Source organism: Balaenoptera physalus (genome assembly GCF_965194825.1).
Source record: "Balaenoptera physalus genome assembly, chromosome: 1".
In the NCBI taxonomy this organism is placed as follows: domain Eukaryota; kingdom Metazoa; phylum Chordata; class Mammalia; order Artiodactyla; family Balaenopteridae; genus Balaenoptera; species Balaenoptera physalus.
Genome location: NC_138882.1, coordinates 4014940 through 4036334, shown reverse-complemented (window position 1 = coordinate 4036334; position 21395 = coordinate 4014940). Strand labels below are relative to the sequence as shown.

General features: G+C 37.1%; 1 long non-coding RNA gene across 1 annotated transcript; it reads left to right on the top strand.

The window, feature by feature from the left end:
- Positions 1 to 256: 256 nt before the first annotated feature.
- On the top strand, positions 257 to 20113 carry LOC309643316. Its single transcript, XR_014253683.1, has 2 exons — positions 257 to 310; positions 610 to 20113. It is a non-coding gene; the product is annotated as an uncharacterized lncRNA (long non-coding RNA).
- Positions 20114 to 21395: the final 1282 nt, after the last annotated feature.

The window sequence follows — 21395 nt, the reverse complement described above, 5'->3', positions numbered from 1 at the left end:
AATTTTATTTTTCTCATAGTTTAGGAGGCTAGAAGTCCAAAGTCAAGGTACTGGCAGGGCCATGTTCCCTCTGAAGTGTCTAGGAGAGCATCCTTCCTTGCCTCTTCTGACTACTGGTGATTCCTGGTGTTCTTTTGCTCGTGGCAACATAACTCTAATCTCTGCCTCTGCCTCTGATAGCAGATGGCCTTCTTTCCTGTGTCTATGTCCAAATTTTTCTCTTCTTACAAAGATACTAGTCATTGGATGAGGGCACACCCTAATCCAGTATGACCTCATTTTAACTTGATTATATCTGTAAAGACCCTATGTCCAAATAAGGTCACATTCTGAGGTTCTGGGCACATATGAATTTTGGTGGGGACATTGTCAACCCAGTATTTGAGGTATCACCAGACTCTTTCTCTGCCTAGAGCCTTTGCACCTGCAAATAACTAAAATTCTCTAATTCTATCAGAACATATTAAATGTCACATCCTCAGAGAGGAGTATAATCTAAGGTAACCTCTTCTCATTATTCTCTATAGTGTATCTATTTGGCTTCTTTCTTTGCATTTATCACAACATGTAATTATTTGTTTGTTTACTTTCTCCTTCGGAAGAATACAGTATCCCTGAAATTGCAGAGCCCATGTCTGTTTTATTTATTCTTTTATCCTTAGCATCTGGCATTATTCTTGACACATGGCAGGACATCAATAAAAAGTGATGAAGAAATAAATCAATGGATGAATGAATGTATGGGTGGATAGAAGGGTGGATGGATAGAATAACTGATTATAAACAATAGGCATGTTCTACTTAATTATATTCATTCAATCAACATTTGCCTTTTGCAATAAATAATTATTATATTTGTATACTTATCTGTTTGTATCTGAGTTAATATCTGCAGAAAATATTGAGGGCCTTCGACAGGGGCAATGTCCAGGAGAAAAAAATGAGAACAACCTGGATTCAATACTTGCTCCCAGAAGCATATGATTTAAGATAGAAGAAACAGATTAAAAAAAAGAAAGAAAACAATAATCACCCTTAGGATTTTTATCTTAATGATGGTATTAATTCAGCATATTCAAAAACACTGCAAAGTTTTAGGTTCATATATAGTTCACATTCTTCTAAAGTTTACACTGAGTAGCAATAAACAAGGCTCTCTCAAAGGGTCTGGCACATAATAAACACTCAGTAACTATTAGTTGGATAAATTAATGAATGAATATTTTGTAAAGAGGCAGAGGAATCCAATCCTTATCTCTAAGGAACAGGCACAGTTTTTGCAGAGCTTAAACTGGCAGGAACCATTAATACTTATACTGTTCATGAGGGCCTTTCCCACCAGAATGCCTGGTTAGACTGACTTGTGGCAGAGTTTGTCTTGCTGTCTGAAAATTTGCAAGAAAGAATCCAAAAGTGACAACCGACTTAGCGGGGCTCCTCTCTTTTTAATTTGGGAACATTCCATGATCCCTTTCAAAGAGGGATTGATTAGTAGATTTTTTTTTTTTTAGTTAATTAAATCCTCCATCTTGATAAGCAAGGAAAAGCTTGGTAGTAAACTGAAAAATCTGTGATCTGAAAAATAGCATGTTTCATATAACCTATGGGCTAGATTGCAATGGGGCATTTTAAATATACATATTTCTTGTTCTCCACTAGATAAGGAGAGTGAAATCTGACTTTTTTGACGTACTACATGACAGACACGTCCCATGACAGTTTGAGCCACGGTGTTGGCAGTTTTCTTGGCAAAAAGCCTGAGGCTGTATTACTAATTTATCAGCATTGCCATGCACATCTGAGCTGGCTTTCTGCAGTTTTCTTGCTCTCATTCTCTTGGACCCTTACATGTATTCTCCATCTTGGGAGTTAACAGTGTTTCTCCTTTTTACTGCACCTGCCTTTGGATGAATAATTTTATCCATCACTCTCCAGGAACCCTTTGAAAATTCCTTTGTTGCTCAGTCACACAGCTGTATCCTGAGCCTCGGACCACATGGGAAGCCCTTGGAAACCTGCTCTCACAAATCCTATTGTCCATCTCGGGAAGTGCCTCTCCTTGCATGTATGTTTCTTGCAAATAGTGTCTTCTTGAGTTTCTGACATGTTCCCAAACAGTCAAGCTGGCGCTTGCTTTATTCTGGGGATGAAGGAGCAGGAGTGATTAGTTTCTCTGTCCTCCACCCCTCCCAATTTGCTCAAATATGTGAGCTGCTAAGAGAGGAGGTCGGCCTACACGTGTCACAGGCACTGCCAATTAGGGTAATAGACAAGCAGGCAGGACCCCGGCGTTGAACTGTGTCATGTGTGACGCTGGTTTACACATAATGAAAACAGGAGAGGCAGGATCTCTCTGACTCATGATGTGTTCTTTTCGAAGAGGGCATTGTGATTTTTGACAGAGGAAGGAAGGAATTCGGACAAAACAAGGGAAGGAAGAATTTGTTATTTCCTTCCACCAGCCAAGTCTCTGGTTCCTGTTGCCAAGAATATAACGTTAATTTATAAGACAAATACAAACCTAATTATATATCATTTAAAATTTAATTCAGAGTAACACCATATCTTTGGAGTCAAGTTCTCTATTTTGAGGTTAAAAAAAATAGGAACATGAGACAGATAAGAATTCTGACGGGTCCCCTAATGCAAATTCCATCACCTGTGTGTGTGCTTAATACAAATATGGGTGTTAAATAAAATTTCATTTCATGAATTATATCTATTTTTAAAGTAAGTCTGCTGAATATATATACCATGCTACAATAAGGAATATGTTCTGATTTTCAGCAAAATACATAATAGGAAGAAGGAAAGTAGAAGAAACAAGGTAAATATAGGCTGGAATTATTATATGACAATGTTGTTGTCAGGATACAGCTTAAAACCTAGGACCATGTTTCACTGTGTCATCTGCAAATAAGTCACAAACCATTACATTAAAAACACATGAGAAACCTGAAATCATGCCAAAGAGATTCTTTCCTGTTTTGTTCATCCCAAAGTAAAACATCCCTACCAAAGCTCACCATTGAGAAAATGTCTGTAAGGAATATATTTCAGTGGAACTGGCCCTTATTTTCTTCATGCAATAGTTTGCGTGTCACCACGAAGGCTTTCTGGCATGAACACTTCTAAGTTGCGAACAATTAGCTTCAAGAACAAAAGAGTGAATGTGTGCACAAGCTACCAGCTAGTCAGTCTCAGTTGACAGTTCATACAAACGCAGCCACCTGAAGCAAATCAACTTGTTTTTGAGAATGAGCTTTAGGGCTAATGCTCTACTGACTTCCATTGTTAGTGAACATAGGTGTTGGCTTTTCATCTTTCTGTACACATGTGAATAAAATCATAGAAGATGTGAGCAAAAGATATTAAGACAGATTTTATGTTCAAATAACATATTCAGGAAATATCACCATTAAGGTCATTTTTAGCAATGTTAAATTGAGAACATTGTACACTGCCTTTTCCCGGAATTACATATTAGAGTGTAAAAATTATTCTAGCATACTGTGTAAGTGGAATGTGATCAAATTAACACTCCACTAACAAGAAAACCCAATAGAGAAAGAGATAAAACAACCATAGATGATCCAGTATTTATTTTACTTTTACAGAGAAAAGTGAGCAAAAATGATAACTATTTTGCATTTTAATAGTAATGTTCAGTGTTCGTGTCTCCCCATAGATCTAAAAATACTTAGGAGTTTCTTAAAGTTAGTAAATCTATGGTGTTATATTTTGGATTAAAAAAACATTTATTCTATGGTTATGTTTGTTTATTTTGAATAGAACAAGAGCAAACTCTCACTGCATTTTCCTATGAGAAATTTCTATTTCTAAAAGAACAATATATTTTCCCACTTGGTAATTCAGCAGTTTTCCAGGGGTCCTTGTGTTCTCAGACATTTTTGTGGTAAAAGGGCACTTCTGCTGCCCCATCACTTCATGCAGCAGAAGCAGAACACAACACTCCTGTTTGTAAGACAGCAATGCACCTTTGGACTGGTGCATGGAAAAATCCATCAGTTAAACACACTGCTTAGAAAGTTATGAAACTTAAAACAAGCTATAGTATTTGGGTGACTGGAATTTCTAGATTAAGTCAATGGCAACAGGAATCATATGTATTTGTGATTGAAACAAGGTTTCACCAGAAAAATCCTCTACGAGGGCTTTCCTTGTGACAGTGTCCCATGTGCTTCCTGCATATATCTTTAAAATTTCCCTTTTAGCTGAATCAGACTATAACCTTATAATAGTTTCTGTCATGAGGAAGTCCCTCGACCTCCCATTCTCCTTCCAGCCTCTGCCCCATTTCTCTGTCCTGCATTACAAAACTCATAACAAATATTATCCCTGTTCCCCGTGTCCAGCTCTCTTCATCCGCAGCCTCTTTAACCCACCAATCACACTTTAGTTCCTGCGGCACCCCTGAAACTGCTCTGCGGAGCTCAAGGTCACCAACGATATCCACATTCTCCATCTGAGTGTTTCATTCTCAGTTGCTGACATTATATGCCCAAAGCACCATTTGCTAGAATGGATCACTCCTTTATGAAAAACTTGTCAGCATTTGTCTTGCATAAGCAAGTGCTCTCTGACTTCACTGAATGCTTCCTGTCAATGTTCTTTTAGGGAATCCTCCCTTTATCCACTCTGGCTTCACAGATGATTTTATTCAACCGTGTCCTTCCTTTTTATTTCTCCCACATAAGGGCACTACTATTCTGACACCTGTCACATAAACCTTAGGACGAGATTTGCTTGATTTCTTTCACTTATCATCGTGGCACTGCGAGTCATTGCTGCTTTTGTTGCATTATCAGTAGTTCGTTCTTTTACATTGTTGTGTAGTACTCTGTTATATGAATATTCCAGTTTATTTCCTCTGTCGCTGATGAAAATTTAGGTTGTTTATGACTTGGGGATATTATGAGTAAAGATACTATAAATATTCTTGACCATGTGTTTGGTTGGATATAAGCACTTACTTTGGTTGGCAATGTGTTCAAGAAAGGAATTGCTCAATTCCATTCTTGGACATAGGTATATTTATTTTAGTTGGTACTACCAAAGAGTTTCCTGAAACATTTGTATCAAGTTACACACCTATAGTCAATGTAAGAGAGCTTCATTTAATTCAAATTTACACCAAACTTGATACTGATTTTTAATTTTAGCCATAGTGGATGTATAGTGGTATCTCGTGATTTTAATTTGCATTTTTTCCTAATGCTGAATGATACTGAGAATTCTTTCGTATGTTTAAAGTCCATTTTTATAACTTCCTTCCTGAAGTGTCTTTTTAAGTCTTTCCTTATATTTCTTTTGAATGATCTTTTTTATTATTAATTTGAAAATTACTTTTTAGCAATCCTAAATGGCTTTATGTATTTTATATAAATATTTGAAATATCTTTTACTGGTCTGTGATGTGCTTGCCTTTTACTTTTTTAATAGTGTTTTTGATGAATAGAAATTTTTAACTTTAATGAAGTCCAATGTACTGATTTTCTTTTATCATTAGTGATTTTTATTTTTTATACTGTTTTATTTCTTTTTTTAATTGAAGTATGGTTGATTTACAATATTAGTTTCAGGTGTACAACATAGTGATTTAATATTTTTATACATTATAATCCATTTAAAGTTATTACAAAATAATAGCTATATTTTCCTGTGCCATACAATATATCCTTGTTGTTTATTTATTTTATACATAATAGTTTGTATCTCTTAATCCCCTACCCCTATCTTGCCTCTCCACCCACACAGTCCTCTCCCCACTGGTAACCACTAGTTTGGTCTCTATATTTGTGAGTCTGTTTCTGTTTTGTCACATATATTTGTTTTATTTCTTAGATTCCACATATAAGTGATAGCACAGAATATTTGCCTTTCTCTGTCTGACTTATTTCACTAAGTGTAATACTCTCTAGGTCCATCCAAACTGTTGCAAATGGCAGAATTCTATTCTTTTTTATGGCTGAGTAATATTCCACTGTATATATGTACCACATCTTCTTTATCCATTCATCTGTCGATGGGCACTTACATTGTTTCTATATCTTGGCAATTGTAAATGATGCTGCTTTGAACATTGGGGTGCATGTACCTTTTTGAATTTGTGTTTTTATTTTCTTTGAATACATACCTAGCCATGGAATTGCTGGATCACATTGTATTTCTATTTTTAGTTTTGTAAGGAAACTTCACACTGTTTTCCACAGTGGCTGCACCAATTTACGTTCCCACCAACAGTGTACGAGGGTTTCCTCTTCTGCACATCATCACCAACATCTGTTATTTGTAGACTTTTGATGATAGCCACTTTGACAGGTGTGAGGTGATATCTCATTGCGGTTTTGATTTGCATTTCTCTAAAGTTTAGCAATATTGAGCATGTTTTCATGTGCCTTTTGGCCATCTGTATATCTTCTTTGGAGAAATGTCTTTTCAGGACTTCTGCCCGTTTTTTAATTGGCATCTTTGTTTTTTTGATATTGAGTTGTGCGAGCTGTCTATAAATTTTGGATATTGATGCCTTATCAGTTATATCATTTGTAAATACTTTCTCTCATTAAGTAGGTGGCCTTTTCAGTTTGTTGTTGGTTTCCTTTGCTGTGCAAAGGCTTCTAAGTTTAATTAGCTCCCATTTGTTTATTTTTGCTTTTGTTTCTTTTGCCTTAGGAGAAAGATTCAGAAAACATTGCTACAATTTATATCAAAGAGTGTTCCACCTCTGTTTTCTTCTAAGAGTGTTATGGTTTCAGGTCTTACATTTAGGTCTTTAATACATTTTGAATTTATTTTTGTATGTGGTGTGAGAAAATGTTCTAATCTCATTTTTTTCCGTGTAGCTGTCCAGTTTTCCCAGCACCACTTATTGAAGAGACTGTCTTCTCTCCATTGTATTTTCTTGCCTCATTTGTCATAGACTAATTGACCATAAGTGTGTGGGTTTATTTCTAGGCTCTGTTTTCTGTTCCACTGATCTATGTGTCTGTTTTTATACCAACACTAAGCTGTTTTAATTACTGTAGCTTTATAGTATAGTCTGATATCAGAGAGCGTGATACTTCCCCGCTTTGTTCTTTTTTCTCTTGGTTCGGCTGTTTGTCTTTTATGGTTCCATATAAATTTGGATTATTTGTCCTAGTTCTGTGAAGAATATCATGGATATTTTGATAGGTATTGCATTTAATCTGTAGATTGCTTTGGGTAGTGTGGCCATTTTAACAATAATAATTCTTCCTATCCAAGAACACAAGATATCTTTCAATTTCTTTGTATCATTTTCAAATTTCTTTATCAATGTTTTGTAGTTTTCAGAGTATAGTTCTTTCACCTCCTGGGTTAAGTTTATTGCTAGATATTTTATTCTTTTTGATGTGATTGTTAATGGGATAGTTTTCTTAATTTCTCTTTCTGATAGCTCATTATAAGTGTATAAAAAAGCAACATATATGAATCTTGTATTCTGCAACTTTAATGAATTCATTTATTAGTTCTAACAGTTTTTTTGGTGGAGGCCTTAGGGTTTTCTATGTATTGTGTCATCTGCAAACAGTGGCAGTTTTACTTCTTCCCTTCAATTTGGATGCCTTTTATTTCTTTTTATTGTCTGATTGCTGTGGTTAGAACTTCCAATACTATGTTAAATAGAAGTGGTGAGAGTGGGCATCCTTGTGTTTTTCCTGATTTTAGAGGAAAAGCTTTCAGCTTCTCACCATTGAGTATGATGTTAGCTGTGGGTTTGTCATATATGGCCTTTGTTATGTTGAGGTATGTTCCCTCTATATCCACGTTGTTGAGAGCTTTTATCATGAATGGATGTTGAGATGTGAGATGCTTTTTCTGTGTCTATTGAGAAGATCATGTGATTTTTTATCCTTCCTTTTGTTAATGAGGTGTATCACATTGATATGTGAATATTAAACCATCCTGGCATCCCTGAAATAAATCTCACTTCATGGTGTATGATCCTTTTTATATATTGTTCAATTCGATTTGCTAATATTTTGTTGAGGATATTTGCATCTATATTCATCAGAGATATTGGCCTCTAATTTTCTTTTTCTGTAGTGTCTTTGTTTGATTTTGGTATCACAGTGTAATGGTGGCCTTGTAGAATAAATTTGGGAGTGTTACATTCTCTTCAATTTTTTGAAATAGTTTGAGAAGGATAGGTATTAGCACTTATTTATGTTTGTTAGACTTTCCCTGTGAAACTGTCAGGTCCTAGACTTTTGTTTGTTGTGAATTTTTTTTAATTACAAATTCAACTTCACTATTCGTGATCAGTCTGTTTAGATTGTCTATTTCTGATTCAGTCTTGGAAGGTTGTATGTCTCTAGAAATTTGTCCATTTCTTCTGGGTCGTCCAATTTGTTGGCATATAACTGTTCATAGTATTCTCTTATAATTTTTTGTATCTCTGTGGAATCAGTTGTTTTCTTCTTTCATTTCTTATTTTGTTAATTTGGGTTCTCTGTCTTTTATTCCTGATGAGCCTAGCTAAAGGTTTATTAATTTTGTTTATCTTTTCAAAGATCTAGCTCTTGGTTTCCTTGATTTTTTCTAATTTTTGTCTCTATTTTGTTTCCTCTCTGATCTTTATTATTTCCTTCCTTCTGCTGGCTTTGGCTTTGTTCTTCTTTTTCTGATTCCTTTTGATGGAAGGTTAGGTTGCTTATTTGATATTTTTCTTGCTTCTTGAGGTATGCCTGCATCACTATAAACTTCCCTCTTAGAACTGCTTTTGCTGTATCTCACGGATTTTGGAAAGTTGTATTTCCATTTTCATTTGTCTTGAGGTATTTTCTGATTCCCTCTTTGATTTCTTTATTGACCCATTGGTTTTTTAGAGCATGTTGTTTAGTCCCCACATGTTTGTGTTTTTCCCATTTTTCTTGTATAATTGATTTCTAGTTTCATACTATTGTGGCTGGAAAAAATGCTTGATATAATTTCTATCATCTTAAATTTGTTGAGGTTTGTTTTGTGGCCTAGCATGTGATATGTCCTGGAGAAAGTTCCATGTATACTTGAAAAGAATGTGTATTCTGCTCTTTTTGGATGGAATGCCCTGTAGATATCAAGTCCAACTGGTCTGTTGTATCATTTAAGACCACTGTTGCTTTATTGATTTTCTGTCTGGATGATCTGTCCATTTATGTAAGTGGGGTGTTAAAGTCCCCTACTATTACAGTATTGTTGTCAATTTCTCCCTTTATATCTGTTAATATATATATATATTTTTTATCTGTTAATATTTGCTTTATATAATTAGGTGCTCCTGTATTGGGTGTATACATGTTAACAAGTGCAGTATTCTCTCCTTGTGTTGATCCCTTTATCATTATATAATGCCCTTCTTTGTCTTTTCTTAGACTTTGTTTTAAAGTCTCTTTGTCTGATATGAGTATTGCTACCGCTATTTTCTTGTCATTTCTATTTGCATGAAATATATTTTTCTATCCCCTCACTTTCAGTCTGTGTTATGTCTTTAGTTCTGAAGTGAGTCTCTTGTAAGCAGCATATAGATGAGTCTTGTTTATTTTAATCCAATCAGCCACCTTATGTCTTTTGACTGGAGCACTGAGTTCATTGACATTTAAAATAATTATTGATAAGTGTGTACTTATTGCCATTTTGTTAATTGTTTTCTTGTTTTTTGTTTGTTTTTGTAGTTCTTCTCTGTTCTTTCCTCTTTCTTTTACTTTCTTCCCTTGTTGTTTGATGATTTTCTTTAGTAGTATGCTTGTGTTCCTTTCTCTCTTACTTTTTTGTATCTGTTGTAGGTTTTTGATTTCTGGTTACCATGGGGTTCCTATATGTTGACCTATATCTGTTTTAAACAGGTAGTCCTTTAAGTTCAAACACATTCTAAAAGATCTACATTTTTTATTCCTTTCCCCCACAGTTTTTTTTTTCTTTTTATTGAAGTATAGTTGATTTACAATGCTATGTTAGTTTCTGGTGAACAGCAAAGTGAGTTAGTTTATACTATATATACATAAAAGTATATATATACTTTTCCATGTTCTTTTTCATTATGGTTTATTATAGGATATTGAATATAGTTCCCTGTGGTATACAGTAGGACTTTGTTGTGCACACTTTGTATTTTTGATGTCATATTTTACATCTTCATTTTTATGCCTTTACTGATTATTGTAGTTATTCTTGATTTTACAACTTTGTATTTAAACTCCATACTAGTTTATTTAAGTGGTTGATCCTCAATCTTTACTATATATTTGCCTTAACTACTGGAATTTTTCCTTTTATATAGATACTTCTTGTTATACCCTTTTCCTTTCCAGTTAGATGACACCCTTTAACACTTCTTTGAGGGTCAGTTTAGTATTGATGAACTCTTCTAGCTTTTGATTGAGTAGTTTTTTTCTCTCTCCTTCAAGTCAAAATGATAATCTTGCTGGGTAGAGTATCCTAGATTGTAGGTTTTTCCCATTCAGCACTTTAAGTATATCATGCTACTCCCTTCTGGCATACAAAGTTTCTACAGAAAGATCAGCTGATAGCCTTATGGGGGTTTCCTTGTATATGACTCTTTGTTATATATGACTCTTGCTACCTTTAGACTTCTCCATCTTTAACTTTTGCCATTTTAATTGTGATATGTCTTGGTGTGGGTCTGTTTGGGTACATCTTGTTTAGGACCCTCTGTTCTTTCTGTACCTGGATATCTGTTTCCTTCTTCATGCTTAGTTTTCAGCCTGAATTTTATTAAATACATTTTTAGCCACCTTCTCTTTCTCTTCTCCTTCTGGGACCCATGTAATGTGAATGTTGGCACACTTGATGTTATTCCAAAGATCCCTTAAACTGTTTTCATTTTTTTAAAATTTGTTTTTCTTTTTGATTGGGTGTTTTCTATTATTCTACCTTTCAGATCACTTATGTGTTCTCTGTGATCTAGTCTGCTGTTAATTCCTTCTAGTGTATTTTTCTTTTTAGTTATTGTATTCTTAAGTTCTGCTGGCTCTTTTTTATATTTTCTAGTTCCATGTTAAAATTCTGTGTTCATCTGTTCTTTTCCTGATTCAGTCAGCATTCTTATTACTAATGCTTTGAAGTCTCTATCCAGTAAACTGTGTATTTGTTTCATTAGTTTTTTTAGGGGTTTTCTCTCTGTCTTTCAATTGAGACAAATTCCTCTGTCTTTTCATTTTGCTTATCTTTCTCTATCTCTATGAAATTAGGAGAAACTATTACCTATGGTGCTCTTTAAGGGTGTCCTTATGTGGGAACATCCCTATATAGACTGTGTGTGCCCAATGCCTTTGGTGGGAGAGCTGGATTTGACATGAACACAAGTCACATCTTCCTCAGGGTGTGCTGGCAGCTATCACCTTGGTAAGGAGCGGGGCTGGAGAAGGAGGGGCTAGGGCTGGATCCAGGTGTGAACTAGGGCTTTTCCTCTACTCAGTGGCCATCAGTGCCCTCTAGGAGGCAGGGTCAGGTCCCAAGTTGCTGGACCAGGAGAAACCCTGAGGGTCAGGTCCTAACTAACTCAGTTCCCTCTAATTGTGTGCTCTTCCCTCTCCCAGCACCGGTATCCTCAGCTCTGGAGAGGAGCAGTGCCGGAGCAGGAGGGTCTGGTGCGGGTATTCAGCAAGGGTCGGAGCACCGGGTGTGGCGATCTGTCTGCCATTAGAGATCTGGTCTGCCTCTGACGCATCACCTGTGCAGTCACCAGTAACGGCTGCCCCTCCCTGCGCAGACGCCGCTTAGGGTTTGTGCTGCCACAGCGTCTCATGGTCAAGCTTTTCCCTCAGTCATGGCAGCCGCCGCTCCAGTGTGGAGCTGCAACACGAGGCAAACACTGCTGGAGAATTCGTTCAGCTCAGGCTTGGATGTGAGTGGGGTGGTTGTGGGAAACCAGTCAGACAGCCAGGTGGTTTCAATCCACCCTTTCCACCCTCTCTGCCCTGCTTCGGGGGCAAACATGCATCCGTGCACTCCTCACAAGTGGAATCCATGCTTCCCACACAGAAGACCTCCTGTTAGTCCCACTAGCCCTCCACCCAGCCAAGGGGGCTTGCCGTTCCCTGGTTGGACCCCAGCTCTGTGGGGACCGATATGTGGCTTGACTGCTCGCTCCCCTGGGAGGGTCACCACCTGTGTAATCTCCCTTTTCCTCTGAGTCCCCTCCCAGGGGCATAGGTCCCCTCCTGATCGCTTCTCTTCCCTTCCTACCTGACCAAGCATGTAACTGTCTTACAGCCTTGGTTGTACAGGAGTCTTTCTGCCAGTCTCCAGTTCGTTTTTGAGTGAGAATTGTTCCACATGTAGATGTACGTTTAATGTATTCTTGTGGGGAGGTGAGCTCTGCATCTTCCTACTCTGCCATCTCGATTCCTTCCTTGTCCTGTTGAAAAAAAAAAAAAAAAAAGCCCATTCCAAGGTTATGAAAATATTACCCTATGTTTTATTTTAGAAGAGGTCAGATATGGGTCTATTTGTGTTTTGGTGGGGGGGTGGTGGCTCAGGTAGTGATCAAGGTTCATTATTTTCCACATGGATGTACAATTGGCACAGCACTATTTATTATAAATAGCAGCCTCTCCCTCAGTGAATTGCAATGGAGCCTTTGTTGTAAATCAGATAACTGTATACGTATTTGTGTTTCTCTCCATTTTGTCCCACTGGTGTATTAGTCTATATTTGTGGCAGTCCCGTTATTTTAATCACTGTAGATGTAAGTAAGTCTTGATATGTGCTAATGTAAATTATCCTGCTGTTATCTTCTTTGATGCTGATTTTGCTGTTCTAGGTCCTTTGCCTTTCCATATACATTTTAGAAACAGCTTGTGTATTTTCACAAAAAAAGAAACAAAATTAACAACAACAGAAAACCACTTGTGACTTTCACATGGATTGCATTGAATAGAGAGATGTGAAGAGAACTAACATCTTAACAGTTTTAAGTCTTCTAATTCACAAGCATAGTAATAAACTACCACTTATTGAGGTCTTTAATTTTCTTAATAATATTTAATAATTTCCAGGGCAGAGTTCTTATAAATCTTTGTTATATTTACTGTTAAGTATTTGATATTTTTGATGTTATTGTGTTACTGGTTTTTAAATTTCATTTCCATTCATCCATTGCCACTACCTAAAAATACAATTAATTTTTGTATATTGGCCTTGGGTTCTGAGACCTTGCTAAATGGATTTAATAGATGTAGTAGCTTGTTTTAGAATTATCAAGATTTTCTAAGTCTATGAATAAAGTCAGTTTTACTTTTTGTTTTACCTTATTTCAGTAGCTAGTTTTTCCAGTACAGTGTTGAATAGAAGTGATGAGAACATATTGCTTTGTTCCCAATATTAGGGAGAAAGCAGTCAGCCTTTCAACATTAAATGTGGTGTTAGCTGTAGGTTTTTCATAGATGACCACTTTAGAAAGTTTAATTCTGTTCCTATACTTCTGTGTGTTTGTGTGTGTTTGTGTTTTAAAATCATGAATGGGTGTAAATTTTGCCCAATGCTTCATCATCTTTGAGATCATCATATTTAATTTTTAAAATTCTGTTAATATGATGAATTGCATACCTTTTTAAATGTTAAACCCACATTCTTGGACTGAACTCTACCTGGTCATTTTATTAGTCAGGGTTCTCCAGAAAAACAGAATCAATAAAAGACATATAGAACAACAAAAGACATATATATATAAAATAAGAAATTAGCTCACACAGTTATGTAGTCTGAGAAATCCCATGATCTGCCATCTGCAAGCTGGAGTCCCAGGAAGGCTGATGGTAGTAGTTCTGAGAATCAGAGTGCGGACGGTGTAAGTTAGTTTCAGCCAAGGGCAGGAGAAGACGTTGTTTCAGCTCAACTAGTCAGGCAGAGAGAGAATTCAGCCTTCCAAATTTCCTCCACATTTTTTTGTTCTGTTTGTGCCCTCAGTGCATAGATGATGCTCCCACATACTGGGAAGGGTGGTAGCTTTACTCAGTTCAATTCAAATGCTAATTTCTTCTGGAAACACCCTTATAAATACACCCAGAAATGACATTTAACCAGATATATGAGCATACTCTGGGCCAGTCAAGTTGATGCATCACAGTAATCATCACAGTCTTTAAATACTATAATTTAGGTATTTTAGATATTGTTGGATGTGATTGTTAAAATTTTGTTAAAGATATTTGTATTCGTGAGAAATATTTGTAATTTCCTTTCTTGTAATGTCTATCTAGTTTTTGTATTAGGGTAATACTAGCCTTCTTTGATTTTCTGGAAGCATTTGTGTAAAAATGGCATCATTTCATCTTTAAAAACACAGTAAATTCAGGACTTCCCTGGCGGCCCAGTGGTTAAGACTCCACCCTCCCAATGCAGGGGGCACAGGTTCAATCCCTGGTTGGGGAACTAGGATCCCACATGCCATGTAGCACAGCCAAAAGATAAATAAGTAAAATAAAATAAATTTTAAAAATAAATAAAGTTTAAAAAATAAAAACGTGGTAAATTCACCAGTAAAGCCTAAAGTTTCCTTTTTTGGAAGATTTTTAACTATGAACTCAATTTCCTTAATAGATATGTAGCTATTCAGATGATCTATTCCTTCTTGACTGAGCTTTGGTAGTTTGTATTTTGTTATAGAAATGCATCAGTTATTTGAGTTGTCAAATTTATTGGTATAAAATTATTTACAGTTCCCTTATTATCTTCTTACAGTTTGGAGGATCTGTGGTAATAACCCACTTTCATTACTGATATCGGTTCATTGTGTCTTCTCTTTTTTTCTGACCAGTCTGACTAGAGGTTTATAACATTATTGATCTCATTAAAGAACTAGTTTTTGTTTTCACTGATTTTTTTCAGTTATTTTTTCTATTTCCTATTTTTTTATTTTTTCTTCCCATATTCTTATTTTAAGTTTATTTGATCCTACTTTTCTAGTTTCTCAAGGTAGAAACTTATATCATTGATTTTAAGTGTTCAAGCTTATAGATTTTCCTCTAAGAACTGCTTTGGCTGCATTTCACAAATTTTTATGTGTAGTTTCTTTATTTCACTCAATCCAAAATATTTTCTAATTTTCATTGTGATTTCTAAATATTTTGATCTATTATCTTATTTAGATGTGTGTTGCTTAATTTTCAATTATTTAGTGATTTTCCAAGTAACATTCTATCATTAATTTCTAGATTATTTCCATTGTGGTCTTAGGATAAACTCTGAATGATTTCAGTTTTTTTAACTTATTTTAAAACTTTTGATGGTCCAGAATTTGGTCTATTTTGTGACTATTCCAGGTGTACTTGAGAAGAATATATATCCTGTTGTTTTGGAGGTAGAATTGTGTAAATCTCAATTAGATAAGTTGGCTGATAATGGTTGGTCAATTCTTTTGTATACACTTAACAGATTTTTTTTGCCAACTTCCCGTAACTATTACTGACAGAGGAATACTGAAATTTTCTACCAGAATTGTGGATTTTAAAAATTTCTTATTTAGTTTTATTAGTTTTTGTTTCATGTGTGTTGAAGCTCTGTTATTAGCCTTGTATACATAAAGATTGCTATATCTTCTTGATGAATTGATACTTCTCTTATAGAATATCCCCTTTTATAATAATCTTTGTAAAATAGACCTTGGCATCCAATTGTCTTTTCTTCCATTCACTAAAATTCATTCCACAGTAAAATTCACACATTTTATTGTACAGCTCCATAATTTTTGACAAGCACATATAATTGTGTAATTTCCACCATAATCAAGACCTAGAATAGTTCCTCCCCAAATTTCTCCATGTGTTTTTTGTAGTCACCTCTTCCTTCCACCAGCATCTGGTGACAGCTGACCAGTTTTCTGTCATAGAATTTGCCTTTTCCATAATGTCCCACAACTGGAATCACATAGTATGTTTCTTTTTGATTCTGCATGATTTCCTTAACGTAATGATTCTGGGATTCATCCATGATGTTGCATGGGTCAGTAGTTCTTTTTGTATTTCTGGGAAGTACTCAATTGTAAGGATATGCCAGGCACCACTGCCACCTATTTTCAAATTATGCTCTTTCCAAATTCTTGACCATCCAGCCAAACTTTTAGCCACTGGACATAAATCAGCATAGATCTGTACCTCTGGCCACCTTTTCCTATAGGAAAATGAACAGATATCTGTATTGCTTGAAATTCTGCCCATGGGAAGGATTTCTCTTCACAATTGTCCTTAAGAGTTACTCCTGGTTGGAGCTCTAGTGCTCCAGCTGTTCAGTTTGGGTAGTGCCAACATTTCATGCAGAACTATCTATAAACTAAATCTGACTTTTTAATTCTCAGTCAACTGGTTATAGCAAATTCCCCTGGAGGTCATAGGTGTAGGTTGAAAAAGAGAAGAAAATCTAGCAAGAGTTGAAAATCTGGGCTACTTTCTCAGTAACTTGCTTGTGCTTTCAGTATCTGCTCATATGTGATTTCATATGAACCACTTCTTAATGAAGAAGTTCAGTGATGCACACCCAACTTTATGGCTTTGGTGATGGGCAGCTCATATTGCAGGGTAGCTCGGTGACCTGTGATCAAGGGTTCAGTCTTCAGTAGGATCCAGTAGCAAGTCAGAAACTGTATCTTTAAAAAGTAGAATAATTATCTCCAAAGAAAGGCATAACTTTGCTCCCAAATCTTAAATGTCTGTACAGGTTTATTCTGCGTCCATGCTTTCCTCACGCTGCTCCCAGCAAATGTTGAGTGCTGCATATACACTATCGGGCCCATTCCTGAGAATAAAACTCTGAGAGCTGGCTTTAGCTTGAGATCTTCTTGACGGCCTTGCTGAACTTTTATTAAAGTGTATGGCTATTTAGGGCATTTTCACCAACCACCCTTCCCTCTCTCCTTTAACTGGGGTCAGATTTGCATTGTGGTTGGACAGACTGCCTCCCTATTTTCTCTTACACGGCATTTTCCTCATAAAATACTTGCATGTTTAATCTTGTCATGGGATCTGCTCTCAACGGTCTCTTCTTAGTTCAAACAATTGTCTTCCCAACCTGGGCAACTGCAGTAGCCTCCTAACTAATCTCCGTGTTCTCCTCCAGCCCCCAAAATCTATTCACTGATATTTTCACATTTCTACAGTCAAAACCAAAAGATCTTATATAGTCATGAAGTTTATGATTTTCTTCCAGACATATAAATCGATCAGTTAGTGCAACAATTCTGACTGTCTTATTCTCATCAAGGTGCTTTGTGGCTGTACAAAAGTCATGGTTTCTTTCAGAAATCTTACTCTTTTTACAGAGAGAAAAAATAATGTATAATAACCAAAAATAATGTGGATTTTCATAAAGTCAGAGACTTTGCCCTTTATGTTCCTTACTCTTTCTCAGCTCCTAGAACTGTGCTTTGCACACAGAAAGTTCTCAATAAATATTTGTAAAATGAGTCACTAAGGTAATACACAGCCAATTGCAGGGTTATTCCTTCCTTCAACAAATGTATACTGAGCACCAACTCTGTGTCAGGTATTATTCTAAATGCTGGAGATAAAGCAAGGAATAAAGTGGGCAGAAATAACTGTCTATAAAGCTTATGTTTGTGCATTTGTGTGCCAGACAATAAATCAATAAAATAAATCAATAAAAGAGATAGGTTAGATAGTGATCAATAAACATTATGATGGAAAAAAAGCAGGAAAGAGGGATAGGGAGAGTGCTGACGGTGGTGGTGGACCTTTCTGAGATGATGACATTACAGCGAAGCAAGAATGAAGAGGAGGTGAGGGGGTAGCTGAGCAGGTATTTGGGGGAAGATCATTCCAGGTAGAAGAAAGAGCAAGCACGAGTGCTCTGAGGGCGGGCACATCTTTGGATGGCTTCCTGGGCCACTGTAAGGGTGTTGGTGTTTACTCTGAACGAAACAGGGAGCTTTTGGAGGGTTTAATTTAGGTTGATGTGGTCACACAAATGTAGCAGAGCTTCACAGACACGGAAAATCAGCAGCAGTTGGGCCATCTTTGTGGAGGAGATCAATCTCCAGTGAACGGGGGTTCTGGTTTACTTCTTCATACCATATACCAAGCGCTATTAGTCTGCATCAGCCACAGGATGAGGACTCATACTGCAGAGCCAAGTGGCAGTTCCTACTGATGGGAGAATTTAGTAGGGTGAGTGGTTAAAGTCAGCAGAGAAGGCTTGCAGGCTAACAGATGCAGATGTTTCTGAGGAGGCCGAAGGGAGATTGGAGGCACAATCTCTCAGCACAGGCTTGGGGTTTGGGGAGTGAGGCTGAGCAAGTGCCTGTGTGATGGCATTATTTTCTCTGGGAAGCAGGAGACGAGGTCTCTGCTGAGAGTGCAGGAGGACGCTGAATGTGCTGATAATTTATTCATGTGCTCAGTGATTGAAAAGTCTCTGAGTATGAGTCTTTGTGGTGGCCAGTTCTGTTGGCGCCATCTGTCTCCAAGCATAAGGCATTTAACAAAAAACAACAAAAAAACCCTCTGTGATCTTTATAATGATGACTGTGGTTAAAAACTAGGAGCTGAGTAAAAAAGCATTATTGGATGGATGGATGGATGGGTAAGCAGACTTAGATTTCCTCACAAGTCCTGGCTACTGTGGTGTTTTCCATGGAGTGTATTTTTAATATCACAAAAATTCTGTAAGATAGTCTTTTACTATCCCAGTTTATATATGAAAACTCTGAGGTTGAGAAGGGTTGGTAACTTTCCACACTTCACCACAGCAGAGTTAGAATTTGAAACCACATTTGTTTGACCCCTGAGCCAGTTTAATTGTCAACTAATTATATGCCCAGAAAACTTGACCCAGGGTGGAAAATCCTAAATAGGAGAGAAACATAAACGATTAGGAAGAAGGAGACCAGAGGAGAACAATAAAGACTACTATGGGGTAGGGACACAAGCTCTGTGGGGAAAGGCAAAGTGAGGCCCACAAGGGAAGATGAATTCCCCCAACAAAGGGATGGCTCATAACAATTTTCAAACACGTGGACCTTTTTCTTAAGGAGAGAATCAAACCATCATTGCTTAAATGTCAATAATCAGAATAGAGTAACTCACCATTGTTATATGGAACGTAACTGGCTACTGCAAACGTTAACTAGCCCGGTTCCTGTTGACCATGTGGATGCAGAGACTTCCCACACAGCCTGGTAATGCTGTGAAAGAAGCCATTATGGGGTGCCAAGGGAACACAGAATGGGAACCCCCAAGCCAGACAAGGATGGAGGTATCAGGCAGTCTCCCCATGAAGGTGAGGGAGTAGGGCACATTTAGAGAACTGCGGTCATTAATTAAATAAGGCTGAGAACAGGATTCAGGCAGAGTGGCAAATGAGCCAGAGGTAGGCAGGGGCCAAGTTCACAGGACATTTGTTTAAGACTGTGAACCCCTGAGGAGCCAGGACCGTATCTTGTTCGTCTTTGCCCAGCCCAGCACTTGACACATGGTTGACTCTACAATCGTACCGATGAAGAGATTGTCTTATTCTAAAGGCAAAGGGGCTATTGCAGGATGACGTGCAGGGAGCCGCGTAATTATAATAGATTTCTATTTCACAAAGTTTGAGGGTTTCGTCCAGTGCCCTTGGGATGTGGTGGGGTGAGGACCCCAGGCTCGGGAACAGAGGGGTCAGGGCTGGTAGCAGTGAGAGATCATTTGGTGGGGGGCTGCTGATGGTGATCTTTCAATGCCAGAATGAGCAGTTTGGACTAAACTGACATAAGGAAATCGAAAGCCATTGTAGGGTGATAGATTGAAAATGTGTCTTAGAAAACTTGATTAGACAATGAATTGTAGGGGCAGGAGCCTAGAGGTTGAATGTTCAGTTTGGGGGCTTCAGGGAGGTGATTATGCACTAGATGGTAGAAGTTCAAGCTGGGGTCTTGAGCAGGAATAAAGAGTGAGAGAAATTTTTATAGAAATAGAACTTGGTAATTACATTCATTTCCTCATAATTCTTCAATTTATTCATTAATATGCCATATCATTCAATAAAGAATTTAAGTGACATATGAACAACAGAAAATAAGTTAAAGAAACCTTCAAGGTTTTCCCAGAGAAAACCATAATTCAAAAAGACACATGCACCCCAATGTTCACTGCAGCACTATTTACAATAGCCAGGACATGGAAGCAACCTAAATGTCCATCGAGAGGAATGAATAAAGAAGATATGGTACATATATACAATGGACTATTACTCAGCCATAAAAAGGAATGAAATTGTGTCATTTGCAGAGACATGGGTGCATCTAGAGACTGTCATACAGAGTGAAGTAAGTCAGAAAGAGAAAATCAAATATTGTATGTTAACACATATATGTGGAATCTAGAAAAATGGTACAGATGATCTTATTTGCAAAGCAGAAATAGAGACACAGATGTAGAGAACAAATGTATGGATACCAAGGTGGGGGGTGGTGGGATGAATTGGGAGACTGGGACTGACATATACACTACTATATATAAAATAGATAACTCACAAAAAAATTAAAGAGAAAAGAAAGCTTCAGGATTTTGATCCTGGGGAGAAAAGTGCCACTGTGCTGAACAGAAATTTACATGTGAATAATGAGGAGAGAGAAATTTAATTTGTGCATAATAATAATAATGATAATGTAAAAAGATAGAAAAACTTTTATCAAACACGTGCAATGTTCCCCTCACTCTGCTGTGCCTTACGTACATTATTTCCTTCCCGTGGCTCGGTGATATGGGTTCTCTTACTGGTCCTATTTTGCCCTTGAGGAAACTCAGTCTTGGAGGTTATCTAAGTTGCCCAAGGTCACAGAGCTATAAATGGTAAGACTGGGATTCAAAACAAGCTAGATGATTCTAGAGCCACACTTTGAGCCAGTGTGTGACACTGTTCTCCCCTACACCCGTGGTTCTTAGGTGGTAGCTAGGCATCCGAATGGAGATATTCTGGAAGAAGCAGAATATCTGGCTGAAGGGCTCAGACAAGCTTTTTTCCCCTTAGTTGTCAGCAATATGGTGATGATACTTGATGTTGAAAGTGTGGATTGTATTTTCAAGTAAGTGGGAGAAACAGGTCAGTGGAAACTAGATCTGAAACTATTTACAGCATTGCCTTTTTAGGGGTTGCAGGAGGTTTCTACGTTTTAGGGTACACGTTGGTTTTTTTTTCCTTTCTGGGAGAGGTCCCTTCGGAATGTGGTTTCAGTCAGACGGCTGTAAGTTAAGTACATAGTGGTTTGGAAAGCTTCCTTCAGAATTAGTAATTCAAGTCCTCTGCTTAGTAATCTATATTGGGTTGCTTAGCAGAGATACTTTTCTTAAATATGAGCTTATATTTCTGTGTCTGTGGAAATTACAGTTTGGGAAGAGGTGTGTGTGTGTGTTCTGAGCAGCAGG